This window comes from Manihot esculenta, chromosome 16, assembly GCF_001659605.2.
Source record: "Manihot esculenta cultivar AM560-2 chromosome 16, M.esculenta_v8, whole genome shotgun sequence".
NCBI classification, from domain to species: Eukaryota; Viridiplantae; Streptophyta; class Magnoliopsida; order Malpighiales; family Euphorbiaceae; genus Manihot; species Manihot esculenta.
In genome coordinates, this window is record NC_035176.2 from 7,327,311 (window position 1) to 7,353,848 (window position 26,538).

The window sequence follows — 26,538 nt, forward strand, 5'->3', positions numbered from 1 at the left end:
TTCAAGAGATTTCTTTAGGTTATTTAGATTCTTTGAGTTATAGATTTTCTATTTAAAGTGGAGTAATAAGAATTAGTCGAGATGCTTTTGTAACCATGAAGATCGTGAAACTTGAGGCAAAGAATCTTCACACATTAGAAGGAAACACTTTGATTAGAGGATCATAAGTTAAGTTAGGGATAATATAAACAATCAAGATGCAGGGATGTACCAGAAGTTGTGAAAATTAATTCTATTTGATTTGGAGTTGGAGGTTATTGATAGAGAGCCTAATTTAGACTTTTATTAAACTATTAACCAATAAAAGGAGAAAAATCTCCTGAATGAAGAAGGTATGCAGTAAGATGATATTGTGAGTGGTTGAATCATGTGAGTGATTTTTGAGTCAGAAATGTAAATTATTTTTCTTTATTAGTAGATTTATTATGAAGTGAGTTTATACCGAATCATATTAAATTGGGAGAATTACTATTTAGTCTTTATAGTATAGGAAATCTCACTAACTAGTCCTTTAGTTTTGAAAAACACATTAAAACGTACCTGAAATATAAAAAAATCTACTATTTAATCTCCCTATTAATTTTAGCCATTCATTGCTGAGAAAAGTCTATAACGCTATCAATTAAAGGGATTAATTAGTTTAAATTTTATAAAATTAAGGAACCAACTAATGAATTTTATTTATATTATAGGAATTAAATAGTAGAACACTCAATGTCTAAAGTTAACAAAGAACTTATTAATAGATTTTTTTAATATCTCAGGACGTTATAATAAATTTTTTAAATAAATGAGTTTTACTAAATTTAAAAAACTAAATAGTTATATTTTCTATTAAATTTTGTGTGATTTTATTATTTATGGGTGAGTCGCAACAATATTTTTAATAACATGAGCATAAGCAGAAGTTCATAATCTACACAATGTGTGTTTCAAGTGTGAACAGGGTTTTCTTGCACAGTACACAATAAGATATTTTGTTTTTCCTACAAGCTGACCGGTTGCATTGTGCATGCAGTGCAATCATTCTCTTTGCCTTAATTTTTTTAAGGGTTTTATTAACTTTTTATCTCTATAAATTTTAACTTTCCAAAGCATGACCACCTCTAGCCGAATATATGTCTTTTCAGTAGCAAAGATTTGCATTTACTCACTCTTTGTCTTGCAATTTCTTATGTTTTCAATAGTAGAGCAAGAACAATGTATGTCATACTTGATCAAGTGTGCTAATAATTAATATGTATATTAAATATAATTTATTATTTTTATTATCACTATTAATATATAAATTTTAAATTTTCCATTTTTAATATAATAAGTACAATTTATTATATTGATTGTTACTAACTTTTTAATTTTTTATTATTTTTTAATATAATATATTATGTGAGTAAAAATTTATTGTATTTTTTATTTTAATAATAAATATAATGTTAAAAATATATTTATAAAAATTAGGTAACTACGTTTTAAATAAAAATAATTCACTGTCTATATATACATATAAGTTCATAACAAAATCTTATGTAAAAAAAATTTTTACTATTTCACAATAGTATTAATTTATTAATTTGACAAAATTTTTTTAAAAGCATATCTAATATAATCTCAAATGTTATATATTTTTGTTCCTTTGATATGAATAATTATATAGAATAAATATATATAATCGATTAATATTATTATAAAAAAATAGTAATTGTGATAAAGTATAAAATAATTAAAAAAATTAATAGAATTGCATAAAATATTATCAAATTAAAATTTTATTCAATTCAAATAATTTATAAAAAATAAATAGATAAAAGTAATTAAAATATAATAAAAAGTAAAATAATATTTATAATAATAATGAATTATTATAATTTATTATATTAATGATTGTGATAATTTAGTCTGTTCAATTTCTACAAAAATGCAACTTTCATATGTCTATTTTATATAAAACTCATTAGCATAATCTACTTCAAATAACTCTATCTCTTTCGTTTTCAATTGGCTCATATTTTGAAAGTTTTTTTATTATTCTCTTTGTATTTTGCATGAATACATCTATCTACCACTATTCAAATTTAGTAAATTTTGAACATAGTCCCTTAGAATGAAATCTGTCATTAGATATTAATAATATAGGATAGTAAGTACCAAAATTTTAATTTTTTTATATAATTAAATTTGTTGATGCATAGTTTTGTACTTATTATTTGAGATTTTTAAATTTCTTATTCTAGAATTGAAAATCATGCATAATAGAGTAAAATTTAAATTTTTTACTCTAAAATTGGAAATCATGTATATTAAAGTAAAATATTTTCTTTTTTTATCGAGATTTCGAAGTTGAAACTATTGATGGATGAAGAATAGATCATAATATTTATTAATAAGCGGGTGAATTTATAATAAAAAATATATTATTTTATAAAATAATTTTAATATTGTTATATACAATAATTTTATATTATTCTATATAATAGTAACATAAAATATTTTAATACTCGCACAATATACAAGCAAACGGTTAGTTCTGTTATTAAGCTACTTTTTTTTCTTTATTATTGGATCTTCTCTTTAGAATCATTTCGAGGTATGAGATTCTAAAATATAAATATCCTTTATCTATTTTATTATTTGTATTTTTAAGAAAATGAAAAATGCTTAGAGAAAGAACTTCATAACAAAATAAATAGTGATTTAGACCGGTGGCCTTGCTATAAAAAAGTTGACAAAGAGGCCTCTTAATTTTGGAATTTAAGATAAAAAAAAAAATACTAGATGAGCTGCAATTTGAAATAAAATCGGCTTTCTAAAAATATAAGGAAATGTGATTGATGAATTTGTGATTTGAAATGATTCTAAATCATGCTCAAATTACAATGTTTAAAGGATTAAACTGTTAGTAATATACTCTACAGTCAATCTGTTGGCTGTAGTTGGATATTATTATTCATGTATTTTAAGTATTTAAATACAATTTTATAAAGGTAGTTATTTATTTTTAGTTTTAATTTAATTGAATCTCAAATAAAGGTAAAGTACATTAGACTATATTACTGTACAAAGGAAACTATAATGTGGTTATAATTGTGAGATTCTTATTGCATTTAAGTAACGTCTCCAAGTGATCTTGGTCGATGTTCTTATCATGATTGGACAATGATTAGAGATGTTGATACTACTACATATTGTGTTCTTTTCTTTTAGAGTAAGCAACTGATCTCATAAGTTGAGATATGTAAGATACCTAAAATTAATATGTAGGTGCTTATTCTATGAATAAGTGCACTGAATTGACCCACCTGAGATATCCATATGTAAAATAACCTGTATCTATGGATTACTCAAGTGATAGTTATGTAAGTGATCTTTTAACTTAAAATCAATAAATAAACTTATATAGAGACTTTTATGTTTTGATTCATTTTACACGTTGCTAGGGACTTTTATGTTTTAATTCATCTTACACGTTGCTTGGTTCATAAGTAATAAATGGGGATGAACTGAATATATTAGAAATTATATGAAGGTATTTATGTGATTGAGATAGGTTTCATCACCCTAGGTTAAATTAGGTAATATTCATTTGTTCTCTGCTAGCATTGATCATGAAATCTTTGCGTAAGTTGGAATGAAATTAGCAAATGAGATTTGAAATTTCATTTAATAGGTCAATAGCTAATAAATTAGAACTAATATGATTTAACATTGCAAACACATTCTATGCATCAAATATTAAATCAGAATATTTGTGATGAAGGGATATTAATTACACTGATAAACCCTGCATTGAAAGATTAAGTCAAACCGCTTTTGACATTTCAAATATTTGGGTAGTCTTCACATGTTGCTAGACAATGTTATTGATTTTCAAAATAATTAATTAGTTAATTATATTTGTTGTCAATATATTTGAAACCTAATGGGTCACACACATCAAGGATTGGAATAAAATTGTAATTTGAAAGAATTATGATTTTGATATAATTAATTAAGTAGAAACTTAATTAAAATTGTCTAAAACTTATATAACTTGCTTATTAAAGTTCTGGACCACAGTTGTAATTATTTATTTAATTAGTTAAATAAATAAATAAATATTATTATACTGAAAGCCTAGGGTTTAAGTATAAAAGGGCATGTTATGAGAACCTGTGCCCACTCTTAGTAGAAACCTTTTTTGAGAGTCTCTAGAATTCGTAGGAAAGGCAGAGAGCTAGCACCCAAAACCTCTCTCCTTCTCAATTCTTTAGAACTGTTCTAAGGGTTTTCGATTGTCATTTTGTGTGGATATCATTAGAAACCGGATACTTGAAAGGTTTGTGGTTTGTAACAACCCAACCAAGGCGAACGATTTTTTGCTGCAAGAAAAATAAAAGATATTTATTTTCTCTTCAAATATTCTTACTTTTTTCGTTTAAACGTGATCCATATTTGTGAAAAAATTTATTTTTCTATTATTTTCACTGTGTTCAATCCGATTGAAACGTAACATAAACTTCTAAGGGACTAAAAGCTTAATGTATTTGAAAATCATATACAAGAATATAAAGTAGCCTTTTCCCATCATTGAGGCTTTTACTATTTGATAACATATAAATAATAGGCCCCATTGAGATCGTGACACATATACACAAGATTCAAAAGGGTTATGTGAACCTTTCTGCCTAGTCTGACCGGGTAGTAGAAAGCCTGACCTACAAGGTACAAGGATCATACCACCACCACTCCTGACCCTGCCAAAACCTGAAACAAATAAGCAAACTTCTTCAAAGTTCAAACCACAATGAGGTATTGAATGCAAATGCGACCGATCTCAGTGACCAAAGAGAACCCACCTCAATATAGATTGGGTGAGCTGAAAACGATCTGATAAAACCAGGATGGGATGCCAACCACCAATATTCTAGTTGTTTCCTCAATATATCACCGAGATCATAAATGCGCATGCAGTAAAACAGACTGAAATGACATATACGCTAGACATGGTATAGACTAGCCGACTTTGTATTTATTAGTCAATTGCCCATCATTAATAAGCTGCCCGACACATCTACAAGAGAATATCCCCGTCTAGTCTGATGGGACATGACACAAAGGGTGTCAAAATAATTAAGGGTATATATATCACTGATCTAAGTCGAAGAAGGACATGATCTCTCACTCTCACACATACTCTCAGACACATCCTTTCTCTTTTCTTTTCGGAGCTTTCTCTTTCTCTTCACTACTCTATTTTTATTTTTCTTTGCATCTCTTTCTATTAATGCATCACTCTATAAGTTCTAGGTCTGACTTTGAGGCATCCCAATAGATCCTTGACCATTTTCCTATGTTTTGCAAGCTCTTTCCTCAAGATCGAGCATAAAGGGACCCATATAAAATCTCAAAGGCATTCTCTCCTTATCAAACTAATCATAGTTCATTGATCTGCCCATCAAATCAAACCACAGTCTAGATGCCCACATCTGGTGACCCACTGGATATCGGTTCATCACTATTGACTTTAAACATAGACAAAAACTTTACAAAAAGCAAGGATGAAATAAAATAGAGTTGAAATACACTAAGAGAAGACTGTGAAAAAAAAGTCATTTATATTGTTTACTTTTGTTTTTTCATTTGTTATTATGTTTTAATTTCTCTGAAAAATGTTGTGTTATGAGAGATTTTTTTTTTTTGGCTTTTCTACATTTTCTTTCATATTTTTCCTTGCTTATTTATACTTTTTTTTCCAAATAATTTATTCACAATTTTTTTTCATAAATAATGCTGCTTATGATTATAATTGAAAATATGTTATCTGAGGTACTTTGTGAGCTTAATTTTCCCTCCCTACTATCAATTAGAAACCACTGATGAGGGATGATGGCTATTTTTATGTAAGATTATACATTATGCTGAATGAAGATAATTTCTACAAGAATTGGGATAAGTAATTAATGTTAATATTAAAGATGCTAAGTATGTGGCAACAATAGCTACTTTGGATTCTTAAAGGCTATATGAGTGACACGTGTCGAATCCGTCAATTAAAATTTACTTCCATTTTCTTAATTTAATAAGAACTTGTAGATAGGGTAAGCGAGTATCGATCCCACAGGAATCTTAACTCTGTTTAATTTAGATGACTAGTTAAAATAAAAGAGTAGTTTAATACAAAAAGTGAGAAGAAGAGGGTTTTTAATGAAATTAGTTTTTTGCCTTAGGCAAGCCAAAAATATTTAAAAGAAAAATAAACAATGTAATTAAATTTGAGAAATAAATAATTAATTAAAAATTCATATGATGATAATCAAATAGGTGTTTTGTAGTTGATAATCAATTAGAAAAGTAATTCATTTTATTATCTATTGTTTGGTTATAGTGGTCAAACACGCGAATTCCACCGATTCTTTCTTATAATTAAATTAATCCGTTTCGCGCTTAAATTAATTTCTAGTTAACTAACAACCCCAACACGCATTTAGATTTAATTAGCCAACTGCATTAAGAGAGAAGAACCCAAACTTGATCAATAAAAACACGCGAATTATTTAAATCAAATCTACTAATTTCTTAACATAAACGAATATGCTAATTGCTACTTGTTATTAACCTAATTAAATAATTATGAATTTAATAGAGTTAATTAGCACTATGTTGTCTTACCAAGAAATTCAATGAGCCCCTTGAATTCCTAAGAGGACAACAATGGAGGTGGTGTTCCTCGAAAATAGAAATTAATAGAAAATAAAAATAAGATAAAGCGAATTTAAATATATAATCTCACAACTTGAATAAAACCTCAATTTGGATTAACTTTCAATTGAAAAGAATTGTTTAGCCTCTAAGGTCCATAATAAAATTGCAAAACTAAAGAAAAAAAGAACAAAAGAAAAAGAGAAAAAAAAAAAGAAAAGAAGAAGATGGAGAGGTAGTTGGGGGGGGGGAGGGCAGCGACAAGAGAGATCTGCCTTGGTCTATTTGGAGCTGGATTTTGCCTGGGTCGTTGATTTGGGTAAATCCCTTCTGTCTTCTCTAAGGATTTGGGCAAATCACCACTGCTGGGCAATATTGTATGTCCATCGATTGGATCTGCGATTTGGGCAAATCGACACCCTGGATAACTTTCTGGCAGTTTCTCCTCAGCACCTGGTTTCTGTATTTGGGCAAATCGTTGCTCAGTTCTGCTGTCTTGAAGCTCTTTCCTGCTTCTTAATGTGATGGCACTAGTATTTTGCCTTGGATTGATCTCAGTTTGGAAAGGTAGCTTTCCTTGTGATTCAAGCTTACTCATGGATGAGGCTATTTGGCCCACTTATTGCTCAAGATTTTGCACCGAGTTTGCTAAGGATTCCACGATCTCTTCAAGAGGTGTATTGGACTTTTGAGGTGCTGTTTGGGCTCGATTCCTTTGCTGATAGCTCGGATATTGATTGGCCCTTGCATAATTGAAATTTGGATGGTCCCTCCAACCTGAGTTGTAGGTGTTAGAATAGGGATTGTACCTTCTTTGCCCATTAAATCCTCCAATTGCATTGACTTGCTGGTCCTCTTCTTGAAGGGAAAGGCATAGGTCAGTTGGATAGTTTATGTTTGCACATATTCTACATGGCTTGGGTTGCTGAATTTGTTGGACTTGTTGGGCTTGACCCACAACAAGGCTACGAACAACATTGGTGAGATCAAAGATTTGGGATACTAAAGCGGATGTACTCACCTCATTCACCCTTCTTAGTGGCTATTCTTGGTCTTCAAATTGCTGCGAGGCTGCTGCCATGGTGGAAATTAAATCCCTTATGGCTTGAGATGACTTGTCTTCAATTGATCCTCCACATGCTGGGTCTATGAACTTTCTTTCCGACGGTAGCAAACCTCCATAGAAGTATTCGATGAGTGATTTGTCAGAAATATCATGTTGAGGGCAGCTTGTGCACAACCTTTTGAATCTTTCCCAATTTTCATATAGCTCTTCATAATCCTTTTGCTTAATGCAACTGATCTCTCTTCTGATGCCAATAGCTTTTGAGTTTGGGAAGTATTTGCTCAAGAAGGCTCTCACCATCTCAGCCCATGAAGTGATGGATCCAGGTGGTAAATAGAACAACCAATTTTTGGCAAAATCATCAAGAGAAAAGGGAAAAGCTCTTAATTTAACATGCTCTTCGGAAATACCTTGAGGCCTCATTATTGAACACACAATGTGAAATTCTTTAAGGTGCTTGTATGGATCTTCATTTTTCAAACCTCTGAATTTTGGAAGGAGATGAATTAATCCGGTTTTGAGCTCAAAAGGGGATGCCAAAGGTGGGTAAATGATGCACCATAGTGCTTGATCATCCAATGGTATTGCTAGTTCACAAAGAGTTCTTTCTTATGCCATTGGAGCTCTTGCCTCAATGTTTTTAGCTTCAAATTCAGCAAGGACAGCAGCTGATTCAAGAGCAGTAGCTGCTGCATTTTCTGCCTCTTCAGGTGTTGTTGTGACTATCTTTATAGCAGCTGGTTCAGCTACTGTTTTAGGGGTTGGTTCTGGGATTTTGTTAGAAAAAATTTCTAGTTTTTGGGCTGATTTTGGTGTAGTTTTAAGAGCTGGTTTTGAGTGCAGCAGCTTGTGCAGCAACAGATTCAACAAGTGCAGCATGTACAGCAGTTTCATCAATTAGTTCAGCAACTTATTCAGCAGGTACAACAACGATTTTTGCAGCAGTTACAACAGTGATTTGTGCAGTAGATATAGCAGCAAGTGTAGTAGGTTCAGCAGCAGGTGTAGCAGCAAGTTCCTCAGTAATCTATGCAGAAGATTGTATGGCAGTCACCAGATTTGTTGCTATTGCTGATGAAGATAGTTTTGAGGCTTGATTCCTCAAATTTGCTTGCTTTCTCAAGCTCTTGGCAATACGTTCAATTTCTAAATCGTAAAGAAGAGTTTCTTTATGGTCAGCCCTAGTCATAAAAGGAAAATTCATTACTTTAAATCAAATCCCCGGCAATGGCGCCAATTTTTGATAGTGGTTGTCGAAGCCATCAAAAAATAAACCTATTATCAATCAATAAATTAATTTGTAGATAGTAGCAATAGGGTCGAACCACAGGGATTTGACACTAAAGATCTTCCTAATTATGACTTGGACAAGTAAATAACAAAAATAAATAAAAAGAGAGGGGTTTGTTTTGATGATAATGAATTAAAACTAAAGAGTAAGAGAAAGCAATAATTTAAAATGAGTAAATCAATGGGAGAAGAGCTCTAGTTGAAGTATGGATCTATTTCAATTGTTTAGAATTGATCATTGATTCTTTAATACTCCTATTTATTTCAATAAATTAGTTTAGGTTGTGGAAGACTGATCAAGCATAATTTAGCCACATTTTTATTATATTTATTACTGTTTAATTACACATTTTTCTAGCTTAATTTATGTTTTTGTTATGTTTTTGTAGAAAATGAAGAAAATGAAAAGTTGAAGAAAAAGTGCAGAAAAAGACAGGAAAGTAATTGGGTCAGAGCAATTTGGCCAAATCAGACAGAGGAAGCAGAGAAATCGAGTTGAGGCAGAAAAACATGGAAGTGAATTTTCAGAAGTGATTGGGGCAAGCGATCTGCCCAAATCACCCACCCAAATCACTTTGACACAAAAAGACAGCAGAAGCGGGAAAAATGTGCAGAAAATCAAATTTGAAAGTGGAGAAGCCCAAAACCACTTCAAACACTGCCAGCTCAAATCCAAAAGCCACAAGGAGATCTTTCAACCAAAAGAATTCATCTACAACAAAATTCAAAGACAAAAGAGGAATTAAAGACTACAAAGACCAAGTAAAATAGGGATTCCAAACCCTAATTGAACTTAGACTCTCCACCTATAAAATGGATTGCAATCAAACCAGCAAGGAGCATCCTCTCCTCCTCGGAAATTCTGCAGAATTACAGCAGACTCTTCTTCTCTTTCTTTCTTCTTTCTTTTGTGTATTTTGTCCACCATGAGTGGCTAAATTCATTCTTTTCTAGTTGAAGTTGAGAAAATTCAGATTTGTGATGAATTGGGAGATTTAAAACTCCATTGTTAAACTCTTATTTGCTTTCAATATTTATGCAATTTGATCTTTTCTATAATTATTACTTTGCTTTTAGAATCAATAAGGGCCCATTGCTTTTAAATTGCTTGAGTAATAAATTGTTTGAATGATTTAGGTCCGTAATTGCTTAGATTATTTAAACGCAAATATAATCAGTGGCATAATTTAGACTTGACCACGCGGTTGGCAAGGATAGAATTGGGTTTCTCTAAGTCTTAATGCAGTCAACAGTTGTTCGATGCTAAATGCCCCAAGGACGTTCATTGGCAACTTGTTGATTAGAGTTTGATTAGCGAACGTTTCCTAATCAAACTAGAACTAAGGAGGAATTTGGTTGTGAGAAGCGTCTTCCACAACCAAAACCAATTTATTGAAATAAAATAGGAGTCTTAGATAATCAATGATCAATTCTGAACAAACTGAAATAGACTCATACTTCAACTAGAATCTCTCTCCCATGGAAATTCTCATTTATTTAAGTTATTGCTCTCTCTCTCTTGCTTTTAATTTTAACTCATCAAAACAAACCCCCCTCGTTTTACTTTATTTGTTTACCTTAGTCATTATTAGGAAAATCCATAGTGTCAATTCCCTGTGGTTCGACCCTATTGCCACTATCTACAAATTATTTTGTTGGTTGATAATAGGTTTATTTTTGACGGCTTTGACAACCGCTATCAAAAATTGGCGCCGTTGCCGGGGACTTGATTTAAACTAACGTATTTTCCCTTTATGTCCAGGGCTGGCCGTAAAGAAAATTTTCTTTACGTTCTGGAGATAGAACGCACCGCCAAGAGCTTAAGGAAGTAAGCAAACTTGAGGAACCAAGCCTCAAAAGCATCCTCATCAGCAATAACAACAGCAACTAATTTGGAGCCTATAGCCCGATCTGCCACTGCACCAGCAAATTCACCTATTGCCCCTGCTGCAGAATTTTCTGCACCAGCATATTTGCCTACTGCCGCATTTGCCACTGCTGAAGTTGCACCAAAAACAGGATTCCAGGTTACTGCAGAAAATCCAGCAATGGCAGAACCCCCTGTTACACGTGAAGAAGCTGAAATTCAAGCTGGGAACCTACCTGTCCAAGCACCACAACCACGGGAGAGAACACTCCGAGAGCTGGCTATGCCAGCTGAAGACCAAGCACCATTATGCATAACTTATCCCCAACTAACAGCACCTTTTGAATTGAAAACAGGTCTGATCCATCTCCTTCCCAAATTTAGAGGCCTTGAAAATGAGGACCCTCACAAGCACTTGAAGGAATTCCACATTGTGTGTGCAACCATGAGACCTCAAAGAATTTCCGAAGACCATGTCAAACTTAGAGCTTTTCCTTTCTCTCTTGAAGACTATGCCAAGGATTGGCTGTAACGACCCGAAAATCGGACCGCTACCGGCGCTAGGATCCAGGTCGGCTTAAGGCCACCGGGACCCGTAGCAAGCCTAACATACATCCTGAAAACCTGTATAATCCCATACATGATCAACAACATACATAAAATTTAAAACTTTTCCTTCAAATATCCAACTCAACCTGAACATATACTGTGCATAGTCATAATCATAATCATGATCCCTCTGTGGGATCTCATCAATGCCCCAATGGGCAAATACATCATGAGATGAGTTGGCTTTCATAAACATTATAAAACATTTTTCTTCATGTAATAAAAGGGATTCCTCATACACAATGTCAAGCACAATATCTAATCCTCAATATCATTACATGACTGAAACTATACTTTTACATAACATTAATACATTTATCATGTCCACACTAACTATTACATGCACGTGACTTCATTACTCTTGTAAACCTCCTGGTCTACCCTGTACCTGCAATCCTGGGGAAATTGGGAGAGGGGTGAGCTACTAGAGCCCAGTGAGCAGAATAATGAAAACATTTAAATCATATGGATCATGGAATGCATCACATCACAGCTAATCACATCAAGGATGAACTTGTCACCAATAGCCCTCTACATGGTCCAACTGTGCCAGAACGTAGAATGGGTCCTGGTCTTTCCCTTACATAGTGCCAGCGAACGTAGAATGGGTCCCACTGGTCTTACTTTCCGTACCGTACATATCACATCGTCATATCATAGATCGAGGGCTATGGATCATCCAACATTCATCCACATCAACATAAAAATATGCAATGCAACATATTCGTGAATTCTAGTGCAAGCAACCTAATACATCTCATGGCATTCATGATGCGTGAAACATGCTAAAAAGTCTATTATTTGCTTTAAAACATAATAAGTTATTCCACTCACCTCTGGATAGCTCTGACCAGACACTGGGGCAACAGACTCACTGTTGGGGTCCTCGGTTCCTCGGGTCCGAACCTACACAGGTGGACTCAAATGAGGGACCAACATACATGAACATAACTCTAAACTATTCCCCAAAAACCCCCCCTAAAACATCATGAAACAATCATAGAAAAACATGCAAGAAATGGCTGAACAGGGCACTTTCGGCGGCAGGTTCGGCGGCCGAAAGTCCCTTCAGAGCCAAAAGTCAGGCAGGTTCGGCGGCACCTTCGGCGGCCGAAACTCCCAAACAGAGGCGAAACTCATGCATGTTCGGCGGCACCTTCGGCGGCCGAAAGTCCCAGACAGAGACGAAAGTCTCCTTTCGGGGGCAACTTCGGCAGCCGAAAGGCCTGCCTCCCCAGCCATGTTCGGCGGCCGAAAGTTCCTTCGGCTGTCGAACCTGGTTTCTGCCAAAGGGCAGAAACTTGGTTCCCTTATGCATTTATGCCTCCAAAACTAACCAATCATGCATAAACCTATTCTACAACATTCCCAAGCATTCACAAGCAAACATACAAGCTCCTAGGGGCATCAAACCATCAAAACCCCAACTACAACACACAAGCAACTCACATTGCTCAAAAACACATATAAAACCCATAAACCTAACTATGAGCTAAACATGCATTCTACCCATAGATCTTGCATAAAACTTACTTTAAACATAAAATGAGCTTAAGATCGGCTCTTACCTCTTGTAGATCGAGGGAGAGACGTCCTAAACTCGGAGGTGGGAGGTTTTGAGTTCTTGAACCTCAAAGCTCCAAAACTTTGCTCAAAGCTTGAAAATCTTCAAAACCAAGTAAAAACTCATGAAAATCGAGTAAGATGGGAAGGAAAGAACTCAAGATCGGTGAGGGGCGGCAGAGAGCTCACCTTGGCCGGAAATGGGGAAAAAGCTCGCCCGTTTTCGGCTAAGGGACCCTTTTATAGTGGCTGGCCAGGCCACATTCGGGGGCTGAACGTGCCTCCGCATGCATGCCATGTTCGGCGGCCGAACTTGAGGTTCGGCGGCCGAACTTGAGGTTCGGCGGCCGAACCTGGACTTTCCTCACTTATGCTTTCGGGGGCCTAAAGGCGCTCCCGAAGGCATGCATGTTCGGCGGCCGAACTTGAGGTTCGGCGGCCGAACCTGAGTTTTCCTCCAAAGTTGTTTTTATGCAAAAACTCATTTCCATTTTACTTAAAACCATGAAATACCTTAAAACATTTTATGAAAACATGCTTCTACCCTACTAGAGGCTTCCGACATCCGAGATTCCACCGGACGGTAGGAATTCCGATACCGGAGTCTAGCCGGGTATTACATTCTCCCCCCCTTAAGAACATTCGTCCTCGAATGTTCCTCAACTAGCACATAGCATGGCATAAAACATAACATACATACATAGCACATAAACACATAGAGATCTAACCTTAAAAGAGATGAGGGTACTGCTGGAGCATAGACTCCTGTGTCTCCCAAGTGCATTCTTCCAAATTGTGGTGGTTCCACAGGACTTTCACCATCGGGATTTCCTTGTTTCTTAACTTTCTGATCTGGGTGTCTATGATCCGCATTGGCTGTTCAACATAGGTGAGATCCTCTTGGACCTCCACATCAGGCTCACTAAGAACCTTGCTCGGATCTGACACAAACTTCCTCAACATCGAAACATGGAAAACCGGATGGATTCTTTCCATTGAAGCAGGTAAATCCAGCTTGTACGACACATTCCCAATCTTTTGTAAGATTTCAAAGGGTCTGATGTATCGTGGAGCTAATTTACCTTTCTTTCCGAAGCGAACCACTCCTTTCATAGGAGACACCTTGAGCAATACCAGATCCCCCTCCTGAAACTCTAACTGCCGTCTGCGGATGTCTGCATAACTCTTCTGTCTGCTTGCAGCAGTCTTGATCCTTTCTCTGATTATGGGTACTACCCTGCTGGTAATCTCTACTAGCTCAGGCCCTGCCAAGGCCTTTTCTCCAACCTCTTCCCAGCAAACAGGTGATCTGCACTTCCTTCCATATAAAGCTTCATATGGAGCCATCCCGATGCTAGCATGATGGTTGTTATTGTAGGCAAACTCCACCAAAGGTAGATGCTGCCTCCAAGAACCGCCAAAGTCCAGCACACACATTCTGAGCATATCTTCTATGGTCTGGATGGTCCTCTCTGACTGTCCGTCAGTCTGGGGGTGGAAGGCAGTGCTAAAATCCAACCTAGTACCCATGGCACTCTGCAGACTCCGCCAAAACCTGGAGGAGAACTGGGGCCCTCTATCCGACACTATCGAAACCGGAACCCCATGCAGCCTGACGATCTCATCGACATACACCTGCGCCAACTTGTCCACAGAATAGCCACTCCTGACAGGGATGAAGTGAGCAGATTTGGTGAGTTTGTCCACAATCACCCATATGGAGTCCACTCTGTTGGACGTCACCGGTAACCCCACTACGAAGTCCATAGCTATATTTTCCCATTTTCATTCTAGAATAGGTAGCGGGTTAAGCATTCCAGCCGGCTTCTGATGTTCCAGCTTCACCCTCTGACACACTTCGCAGGCTGACACAAACTGTGCCACTTCTTTCTTCATAGCTGGCCACCAATAAACCTTCTTCAAATCTTGATACATCTTGGTGGCTCCGGGGTGAATGCTGTATCTTGCATTATGAGCCTCTCTCATAATGTCTCCTTTTAGCCCAATGTCATCTGGTACACATAGTCTGCTCCCATAGCGGAGGATCCCCTTGCTGTCGAATCTGAACTCACTGTCATTGCCTGACTGAACAGTCCTGGCAATCTTTACTAACTCTGGGTCCTCATGCTGTTTCTGAGCCACCTGCTCCAGAAACACGGGTGCCACTCTCATCTGGGCCACCAAGGCACCTGTACCAGACAACTCCATCTGTAGACCTTCCTCAAAGAGCTTGTAGAACTCCTTCACCACTGGCCTCCTCTCTGCCGATATGTGGGATAAACTGCCGAGTGATTTCCGGCTTAAGGCGTCTGCCACAACATTCGCCTTACCCGGATGGTACTGAATCTTGCAATCATAGTCACTCAGCAGCTCCACCCACCTTCTCTGTCTCAAATTCAAATCTCTTTGACTCAAGATGTACTGTAGGCTCTTATGATCCGTGAAGATCTCACATTTAACCCCATAGAGGTAGTGCCTCCACATCTTGAGTGCAAAGATTACTGCTGCCATCTCCAGGTCATGTGTGGGGTAATTCAACTCATGCTTCTTCAGTTGCCTAGAAGCATAAGCAATCACCCTCTCATTCTGCATTAGTACACAACCCAGTCCCACACGGGACGCATCACAAAAGACCGCAAAGTCCTCATCACTAGATGGCAGAGCTAAAACTGGTGCTGAAGTCAACCTCTTCTTAAGCTCTTCAAAACTCTCCTCGCATTGGTCGGTCCACAGAAACTTCTGATTCTTCCTGGTTAGTCTGGTCAGAGGAGCTGCTATCTTTGAGAAGTCCTGAACGAACCTCCTGTAGTAACCTGCCAAACCCAAGAAACTTCTAATCTCTGTCACTGAAGTGGGTCTAGGCCAGTTAGCCACAGTTTCTGTCTTCTTGGGGTCTACCTCTATACCATTCTCTGACACTACATGCCCCAAGAACGAAATGCTCCTCAGCCAGAACTCACACTTAGAGAACTTGGCATACAAGCCATGTTCCCTCAAAGTCTGCAAGACCAACCGCAGATGATGGGCATGCTCTTCTGCATTCCTAGAATACACTAAGATATCATCTATGAAGACAATAACGAAGTGATCCAAGTACTGGCTAAATACTCTGTTCATGAGGTCCATGAATGCTGCAGGGGCGTTGGTTAACCCGAACGGCATTACAAAGAACTCAAAATGCCCATATCTGGTCCTGAAAACTGTCTTCGGCACATCTTCATCCCTTATCCTTAGCTGATGGTACCCCGATCTTAGATCTATTTTGGAGAAACAACCCGCTCCTGCTAGCTGGTCAAATAGATCATCGATCCTTGGCAGAGGGTACCTATTTTTGGTAGTGACTTTGTTCAACTGCCTGTAGTCGATACAAAGTCTAAGGGATCCATCCTTCTTCCTCACAAACAAGACTGGAGCACCCCAAGGTGAGGTACTCTGTCGGATGAAACCCTTTTCTACCAGCTCTTGCAACTGTTCTTTCAACTCTTTCAACTCGGCTGGGGCCATCCTGTAGGGAGGGATGGAGATCGGTCTAGTTCCAAGCACCAACTCTATCTCGAACTCTATCTCCCTAGCAGGTGGTAAACCTGGAAGCTCGTCTGGAAAAACATCCTGAAACTCTCTGACAACTGGCACCGAGGCTGGCTCCCTGACCTGACTACTAAGCTCTCTCACATGAGCTAAGTACCCCTGACATCCCTTCCTAAGCAACCTACGAGCCTGAAGAGCTGATATCAGACCTCTAGGTGTGCCCCTCTTGTCTCCTCTGAAGACGACTTCTGACCCGTCCTGATCTCTGAACTTCACTACCTTGTCTCTGCAGTCCAAGGTAGCACCATGGGTAGATAGCCAATCCATCCCTAGAATGACGTCAAAGTCTGTCAAATCTAGAATCACAAGGTCGGCGGAGAGGCATCTTCCCTCAACAAAAACTGGACTGTACTGGCAGACTGACACTGCCACTGACGGGTCACACTTGGGTCCACTGACCCATAGGGGACACTCTAACCCAGAGACTATCAGACCCAACCTCTCAACGGCTCTCGGAGCAATAAATGAATGAGATGCACCCGGGTCCATTAAAGCATACACATTAGAACACCCAATGACGAGATTACCTGACACCACGGTGTTGGATGTGTTAGCCTCCTGCTGAGTCATGGTGAAGATCCTGGCTGGAGCTGATGGACCTTCACCTCGGGAACCAGAAGAAGAGGCTGCCCCTCTCCCTCTACCTCTGCCGCTGCCCTGAGTTATGGCTGGAGCTGCTGGCTGTGTCACACTACCAGAAGCTGTCTGCTGGGGCTGGCCCATAAAAGGCGCTCTAGGACACTCCCGAGCTATGTGTCCCTCCTGTCCACATCTGAAACATGTATTAGTCCCAGCTCGACACACTCCCCTGTGCGGTCTTCCACATCTCTGACATTCTGTACCATTCGAGCCTGAGCTCGAGCCACCGCCAAATCCCAGACCGGATTTCAGCTTATTCCAAAACTTATTCTTCTTCGGCTTCTTGGTGGTGTTATCCCACCTCTTCTTACTTGAGCTCTGAGAAGAGAAACCTGGTCCTCCTCTGCCTGGGGTCTTAACCCCTGAAGACTGGGTCACTGACTGCTTCACTGACCCCTCAACTATAGCACTTGCCTCCATCGTTCGAGCCATATCCACCACAGTGTGGAAACTTTCTCTCTCAGCTGACTGAATCAACGAGGAGTACCTAGAATGCAGCTTCATAACATATCTCTTGGCTTTCTTCGTATCTATATCTAGAGCTTGCCCTGAAAAAGGCAATAGCTCCAAGAATTTATCCGTGAACTCCTCTACACCCATGTGCTCTGACTGCCTCAGCTGCTCAAACTCAATCATCTTCAGTTCTCTGGAACTGTCTGGAAAAGCCCATCCAGCGAACTCATTCGCAAATTCCTCCCATGTCATGCCGTCTAGTCTCGGGTCCACATAACACTTGAACCATTCCCGTGCCTTCTTGCACTTTAAAGTGAACCCTGCCATCTGAATGACCCTGCTATCATCCGCCCCTAGCTCATCAGTTATTGTCTTCACTACTCTCAGATACTCAAAGGGGTCATCCCCTGACTTGTATTTGGGAGCATCCAGCTTGAGGTAATCTGTCATCTTTACCTTGCTCTCACCAGCTGAGCTAGGTCTAGTAGGTTGAGTAACTGGGGCTGCTGGTTCGGTAGGTGGTGGAGGTGGGGGTGCAGCATTCCCCGAAGTGGGGTTTGCCGGGTTTGGATAGAAGGGTGAGGGTGGATAAGCTGGGTACTGTGTGTAAGGTGGATAGAAAGGTGGATAAGGCATGTAGGTAGGGTAGGGGTTAAAGCTGGAGTAATCCGATGTACCTCCCATCGGATACCCTGAACCCTATGGGAAGGGTGGATAATGGGGTGGAAAACCATACCCCGAGGCCTGAACGCCTCCCTGAGATTCCCCTGTCCCTTCTTCCTCCATGCTAACATCCAGATTCCCATCCCTCCTCTGATCCTCTTCCGTAACCTCCCTCACATCAGAAGAATTTCCTCCTCTATCTGTCCCCCTTCTACTAGCATCAAAAGACCTTCTAGGGTCCCTTGACACTCTTTCTCTGTTGGCTCTACAAGACATTGCCCTAGGCAATGTAGGAGGACGGGCGCTCGTGCCCTCATCCTCAGGTGGTACTCCAGTCAATCTTGCAGATCAACGGGTTCCTCTCATCCTGTTTTCTGAAAAACAGTACACATCATACAAACATTAGCATAATATGGTTCATGTGGGCACACATGAACCCTCATCACATATACATCATTCATGTCATAGCATCAATGCACATGTATACAATCATGGCATTTCACATCATCATACAAGACAGGACTCCACATCCTATCCTAGTGGACATGATCTTCCTATTGTGCTTGACCTTCTAGAACATCTATGAGCCCGACACTCTAGGTCCGATCCTATGGACCTAGGGCTCTGATACCATTCTGTAACGACCCGAAAATCGAACCGCTACCGGCGCTAGGATCCAGGTCGGCCTAAGGCCGCCGGGACCCGTAGCAAGCCTAACATACATCCTGAAAACCTGTATAATCCCATACATGATCAACAACATACATAAAATTTAAAACTTTTCCTTCAAATATCCAACTTAACCTGAACATATACTGTGCATAGTCATAATCATAATCATGATCCCTCTGTGGGATCTCATCAATGCCCCATTGGGCAAATACATCATGAGATGAGTTGGCTTTCATAAACATTATAAAACATTTTTGATCATGTAATAAAAGGGATTCCTCATACACAATGTCAAGCACAATATCTAATCCTCAAAATCATTACATGACTGAAACTATACTTTTACATAACATTAATACATTTATCATGTCCACACTAACTATTACATGCACGTGACTTCATTACTCTTGTAAACCTCCTGGTCTACCCTGTACCTGCAATCCTGGGGAAATTGGGAGAGGGGTGAGCTACTAGAGCCCAGTGAGCAGAATAATGAAAACATTTAAATCATATGGATCATGGAATGCATCACATCACAGCTAATCACATCAAGGATGAACTTGTCACCAATAGCCCTCTACATGGTCCAGCTGTGCCAGAACGTAGAATGGGTCCTGGTCTTTCCCTTACATATCATAACATAACAGTGTCCAACTGTGCTAGAACGTAGAATGGGTCCTGGTCTATGGATCATCCAACATTCATCCACATCAACATAAAAATATGCAATGCAACATATTCGTGAATTCTAGTGCAAGCAACCTAATACATCTCATGGCATTCATGATGCGTGAAACATGCTAAAAAGTCCATTATTTGCTTTAAAACATAATAAGTTATTCCACTCACCTCTGGATAGCTCTGACCAGACATTGGGGCAACAGACTCACTGCTGGGGTCCTCGGTTCCTCGGGTCCGAACCTACACAGGTGGACTCAAATGAGGGACCAACATACATGAACATAACTCTAAACTATTCCCCAAAAACCCCCCCTAAAACATCATGAAACAATCATAGAAAAACATGCAAGAAATGGCTGAACAGGGCACTTTCGGCGGCAGGTTCGGCGACCGAAAGTCCCTCCAGAGCCGAAAGTCAGGCAGGTTCGGCGGCACCTTCGGCGGCCGAAACTCCCAGACAGAGGCGAAACTCATGCATGTTCGGCGGCACCTTCGGCGGCCGAAAGTCCCAGACAGAGACGAAAGTCTCCTTTCGGGGGCAACTTCGGCAGCCGAAAGGCCTGCCTCCCCAGCCATGTTCGGCGGCCGAAAGTTCCTTCGGCTGCCGAACCTAGTTTCTGCCAAAGGGCAGAAACTTGGTTCCCTTATGCATTTATGCCTCCAAAACTAACCAATCATGCATAAACCTATTCTACAACATTCCCAAGCATTCACAAGCAAACATACAAGCTCCTACGGGCATCAAACCATCAAAACCCCAACTACAACACACAAGCAACTCACATTGCTCAAAAACACATATAAAACCCATAAACCTAACTATGAGCTAAACATGCATTCTACCCATAGATCTTGCATAAAACTTACTTTAAACATAAAATGAGCTTAAGATCGGCTCTTACCTCTTGTAGATCGAGGGAGAGACGTCCTAAACTCGGAGGTGGGAGGTTTTGAGTTCTTGAACCTCAAAGCTCCAAAACTTTGCTCAAAGCTTGAAAATCTTCAAAACCAAGTAAAAACTCATGAAAATCGAGTAAGATGGGAAGGAAAGAACTCAAGATCGGTGAGGGGCGGCGGAGAGCTCACCTTGGCTGGAAATGGGGAAAAAGCTCGCCCGTTTTCGGCTAAGGGACCCTTTTATAGTGGCTGGCCAGGCCACGTTCGGCCCCCGAACGTGCCTCCGCATGCATGCCATGTTCGACGGCCGAACTTGAGGTTCGGCAGCCGAACCTGGACTTTCCTCACTTATGCTTTCGGGGGCCTAAAGGCGCTCCCGAAGGCATGGATGTTCGGCGGCCGAACTTGAGGTTCGGCGGCCGAACCTGAGTTTTCCTCCAAAGTTGTTTTTATGCAAAAACTCATTTCCATTTTACTTAAAACCATGAAATACCTTAAAACATTTTATGAAAACATGCTTCTACCCTACTAGAGACTTCCGACATCCGAGATTCCACCGGACGATATGAATTCCGATACCAGAGTCTAGCCGGGTATTACATTGGCTATTTTACTTGCCACCCGGTTCCATCACATCATGGGCTGGTATGGTAAGGGCATTTTTGAGCAAATTCTTTCCTACCTCAAAAGCCATAGGCATCCGCCGAGAAATAAGTGGTATAAGGCAAAAACACTCAGAAGGCTTGTATGAATACTGGGAGAGGTTCAAAAGGTTGTGCACAAGCTGCCCTCAGCATGATATTTCTAACAAATCCCTCATCGAATATTTCTATGGAGGATTACTACCTGCGGAAAGGAAGTTTATTGATGCAGCTTGTGGAGGATCAATTCAAGATAAATCACCTCGTGAGATGAGGAATTTAATTTCCACCATGGCAGCAGCATCTCAACAGTTTGGAGACCAAGAGTAGCTGTAACGACCCGAAAATCGGACCGTTACCGGCGCTAGGATCCGGGTCGGCTTAAGGCCGCCAAGACCCGTAGCAAGCCTAACATTCATCCTGAAAACCTGTTTAATCCCATACATGATCAACAACATACATAAAAATTTAAAACTTTTCCTTCAAACATCCAACTGAACCTGAACATACATGTACATAGTCATAATCATAATCATGATCCCTCTGTGGGATCTCATCAATGCCCCAATGGGCAATACAACATGAGATGAGTTGGCTTTCATAAACATTATAAAACATTTTTTATCATGTAATAAAAGGGATACCTCATACATAATATCAAGCACAATATCTAAACCTCAATATCATTACATGACTGAAACTTATACTTTTACATAACATTAATACATTTATCATGTCCACACTAACTATTACACACACGTGACTTCATTACTCTTGTAAACCTCCTGGTCTACCCTGTACCTGCAAACCTGGGGAAGATGGGAGAGGGATGAGCTACTAGAGCCCAGTGAGCAGAATAATAAAAACATTTAAATCATATGGATCATGGAATGCATCACATCACAGCTAATCACATCAAGGATGAACTTGTCACCAATAGCCCTCTACATGGTCCAACTGTGCCAGAACATAGAATGGGTCCTGGTCTTTCCCTTACATATCATAACATAACAGTGTCCAACTGTGCCAGAACGTAGAATGGGTCCTGGTCTTTCCCTTACATAGTGCCAGCGAACGTAGAATGGGTCCCACTAGTCTTACTTTTCGTACCGTACATATCACATCGTCATATCATAGATCGAGGGCTATGGATCATCCAACATTCATCCACATCAACATAAAAATATGCAATGGAATATATTCGTGAATTCTAATGCAAGCAACCTAATTCATCACATGGCATTCATGATGCGTGAAACATGCTAAAAAGTTCATTCTTTGCTTAAAACATAATAAGTTATTCCACTCACCTCTGGATAGCTCTGACCAGACACTGGGGCAACAGACTCACTGCTGGGGTCCTCGGTTCCTCGGGTCCGAACCTACACAGGTGGACTCAAATGAGGGACCAAACATACATGAACATAACTCTAAACTATCCCCCAAAAACCCCTAAAACATCATGGAATAATCATATAAAAACATGCAAGAAATGGCTGAACAGGGCACTTTCAACGGCAGGTTCGGCGGCCGAAAGTCCCTCCAGAGCCGAAAGTCAGGCAGGTTCGGCGGCACCTTCGGCGGCCGAAACTCCCAGACAGAGGCGAAACTCATGCATGTTCGGCGGCACCTTCGGCGGCCGAAAGTCCCAGACAGAGACGAAAGTCTCCTTTCGGGGGCAACTTCGGCAGCCGAAAGGCCTGCCTCCCCAGCCATGTTCGGCGGCCGAAAGTACCTTCGGCTGCCGAACCTGGTTTCTGCCAAAGGGCAGAAACTTGGTTCCCTTATGCATTTGTGCCTCCAAAACTAACCAATCATGCATAAACCTATTCTACAACATTCCTAAGCATTCACAAGCAAACATACAAGTTCCTAGGGGCATCAAACCATCAAAAACCCCAACTACAACACACAAGCAACTCACATTGCTAAAAAACACATATAAAACCCATAAACCTAACTATGAGCTAAACATGCATTCTACCCCATAGATCTTGCATAAAACTTACTTTAAACATAAAATGAGCTTAAGATCGGCTCTTACCTCTTGTAGATCGAGAGAGAGACGTTCTAAACTCGAAGGTGGAAAGTTTTGAGTTTTTGAACCTCAAAGCTCCAAAACTTTGCTCAAAGCTTGAAAATCTTCAAAACCAAGTAAAAACTCATGAAAATCGAGTAAAATGGGAAGGAAAGAACTCAAGATCGGTGAGGGACGGCGGAGAGCTCACCTTGGCCGGAAATGGGGAGAAAGCTCGCCCATTTTCAGCTAAGGGACCCTTTTATAGTGGCTGGCCAGGCCACGTTCGGGGGCCGAATGTGCCTCCGCATGCATGCCATGTTCGGCGGCCGAACTTGAGGTTCGGCGGCCGAACCTGGACTTTCCTCACTTATGCTTTCAGGGGCCTAAAGGCGCTCCCGAAGGCATGCATGCTCGGCGGCCGAACTTGAGGTTCGGCGGCCGAACCTGAGTTTTCCTTCAAGGTTGTTTTTATGCAAAAACTCATTTCCATTTTACTTAAAACCATGAAATACCTTAAAACATTTTATGAAAACATGATTCTACCCTACTAGAGGCTTCCGACATCCGAGATTCCACCGGACGGTAGGAATTCTGATACCGGAGTCTAGCCGGGTATTACATTCTCCCCCCCTTAAGAACATTCGTCCCCGAATGTACCTCAACTAGCACCTAGCATGGCATAAAACATAACATACATACATAACACATAAAGATCTAACCTTAAAAGAGATGAGGGTACTGCTGGAGCATAGACTCCCGTGTCTCCCAAGTGCATTCCTCCAAATTGTGGTGGTTCCACAAGACTTTCACCATCGGGATTTCCTTGTTCCTTAACTTTCTGATCTGGGTGTCTATGATCCGTACTCGCTGTTCAACATAGGTGAGATCCTCTTGGACCTCCACACCAGGCTCACTAAGAACCTTGCTCGGATCTGACACAAACTTCCTCAACATCGAAACATGGAAAACCGGATGGATTATTTCCATTGAAGCAGGTAAATCCAGCTTGTACGACACATTCCCTATCTTTTGCAAGATTTCAAAGGGTCCGATGTATCGTGGGGCTAGTTTACCTTTCTTCCCAAAGCGAACCACCCCTTTCATTGGAGACACCTTGAGCAATACCAGATCCCCCTCCTGAAACTCTAACTGCCGTCTGCGGATGTCTGCATAACTCTTCTGCCTGCTTGCAGCAGTCTTGATCCTTTCTCTGATTATGGGTACTACCCTGCTGGTAATCTCTACTAGCTCAGGCCCTGCCAAGGCCTTTTCTCCTACCTCTTCCCAGTAAACAGGTGATCTGCACTTCCTTCCATATAAAGCTTCATATGGAGCCATCCCGATGCTAGCATGATGGCTGTTATTGTAGGCAAACTCCACCAAAGGTAGATGCTGCCTCCAAGAACCGCCAAAGTCCAGCACACACATTGTGAGCATATCCTCTATGGTCTGGATGGTCCTTTCTGATTGTCCGTCCGTCTGTGGGTGGAAGGCAGTACTGAAATCCAACCTAGTACCCATGGCATTCTGCAGACTCCGCCAAAATCTGGAGGTGAACTGGGGCCCTCTATTTGACACTATAGAAATAGGAACCCCATGCAGCCTGACGATCTCGTCAACATACACCTGCGCCAACTTGTCCACAGAATAGCCACTCCTGACAGGAATGAAGTGAGCAGATTTGGTGAGTCTGTCCACAATCACCCATATGGAGTCCACTCTGTTGGACGCTGCCGGTAACCCCACTACGAAGTCCATAGCTATATTTTCCCATTTCCATTCTGGAATAGGTAGCGGGTTAAGCATTCCAGCCGGCTTCTGATGTTCCAGCTTCACCCTCTGACACACATCGCAGGCTGACACAAACTGTGCCACTTCTTTCTTCATCGCTGGCCACCAATAAACTTTCTTTAGATCTTGATACATCTTGGTGGCTCCGGGGTGAATGCTGTATCTTGCATTATGAGCTTCTCTCATAATGTCTCCTTTGAGCCCTATGTCATCTGGTACACATAGTCTGCTCCCATAGCGGAGGATCCCCTTACTGTCGAATCTGAACTCACTGTCATTGCCTGACTGAACAGTCCTAGCAATCTTCACTAATCCCGGGTCCTCATGCTGTTTCTGAGCCACCTGCTCCAGAAACACGGGTGCCACTCTCATCTGGGCCACCAAGGCACCTGTACCAGACAACTCCATCTGTAGACCTTCCTCAATGAGCTTGTAGAGCTCCTTCACCACTGGCCTCCTCTCTGCCGATATGTGGGATAAACTGCCTAGTGACTTCCGGCTTAGGGCGTCTGCCACGACATTCGCCTTACCCGGATGATACTGAATCTTGCAATCATAGTCACTCAGCAGCTCCACCCATCTCCTCTGTCTCAAATTCAAATCTCTTTGACTCAGGATGTACTGCAGGCTTTTATGATCCGTGAAGATCTCACATTTAACCCCATAGAGGTAGTGCCTCCACATCTTGAGTGCAAAGATTACTGCTGCCATCTCCAGGTCATGTGTGGGGTAATTCAACTCATGCTTCTTCAGCTGCCTAGAAGCATAAGCGATCACCCTCTCATTTTGCATTAGTACACAACCCAGTCCCACACGGGACGCATCACAAAAGACTGTAAAGTCCTCATCACTAGATGGCAGAGCTAAAACTGGTGCTGAAGTCAACCTCTTCTTAAGCTCTTCAAAACTCTCCTCGCACTGGTCGGTCCACAGAAACTTCTGATTCTTCCTGGTTAGTCTGGTCAGAGGAGCTGCTATCTTTGAGAAGTCCTGAACGAACCTCCTGTAGTAACCTGCCAAACCCAAGAAACTTCTAATCTCTGTCACTGAAGTGGGTCTAGGCCAGTTAGCCACAGTTTCTGTCTTCTTGGGGTCCACCTCAATCCCATTCTCTGACACTACATGCCCCAAGAACGAAATGCTCCTCAGCCAGAATTCACACTTAGAGAACTTGGCATACAAGCCATGTTCCCTCAAAGTCTGCAAGACCAACCGCAGATGATGGGCATGCTCCTCTGCATTCCTGGAATACACCAAGATATCATCTATGAAGACAATAACGAAGTGATCCAGGTACTGGCTAAATACTCTGTTCATGAGGTCCATGAATGCTGCAGGGGCGTTAGTTAACCCGAACGTCATCACAAGGAACTCAAAATGCCCATATCTGGTCCTGAAAGCTGTCTTCGGCACATCTTCATCC

General features: G+C 40.3%; 1 non-coding gene across 1 annotated transcript; it reads left to right on the forward strand.

Moving 5' to 3' along the window:
* Positions 1–7,886: 7,886 nt before the first annotated feature.
* On the forward strand, positions 7,887–7,993 carry LOC122722171. Its single transcript, XR_006349095.1, has one exon. It is a non-coding gene; the product is annotated as a small nucleolar RNA R71 (small nucleolar RNA).
* The last annotated feature ends 18,545 nt before the right edge of the window (positions 7,994–26,538 follow it).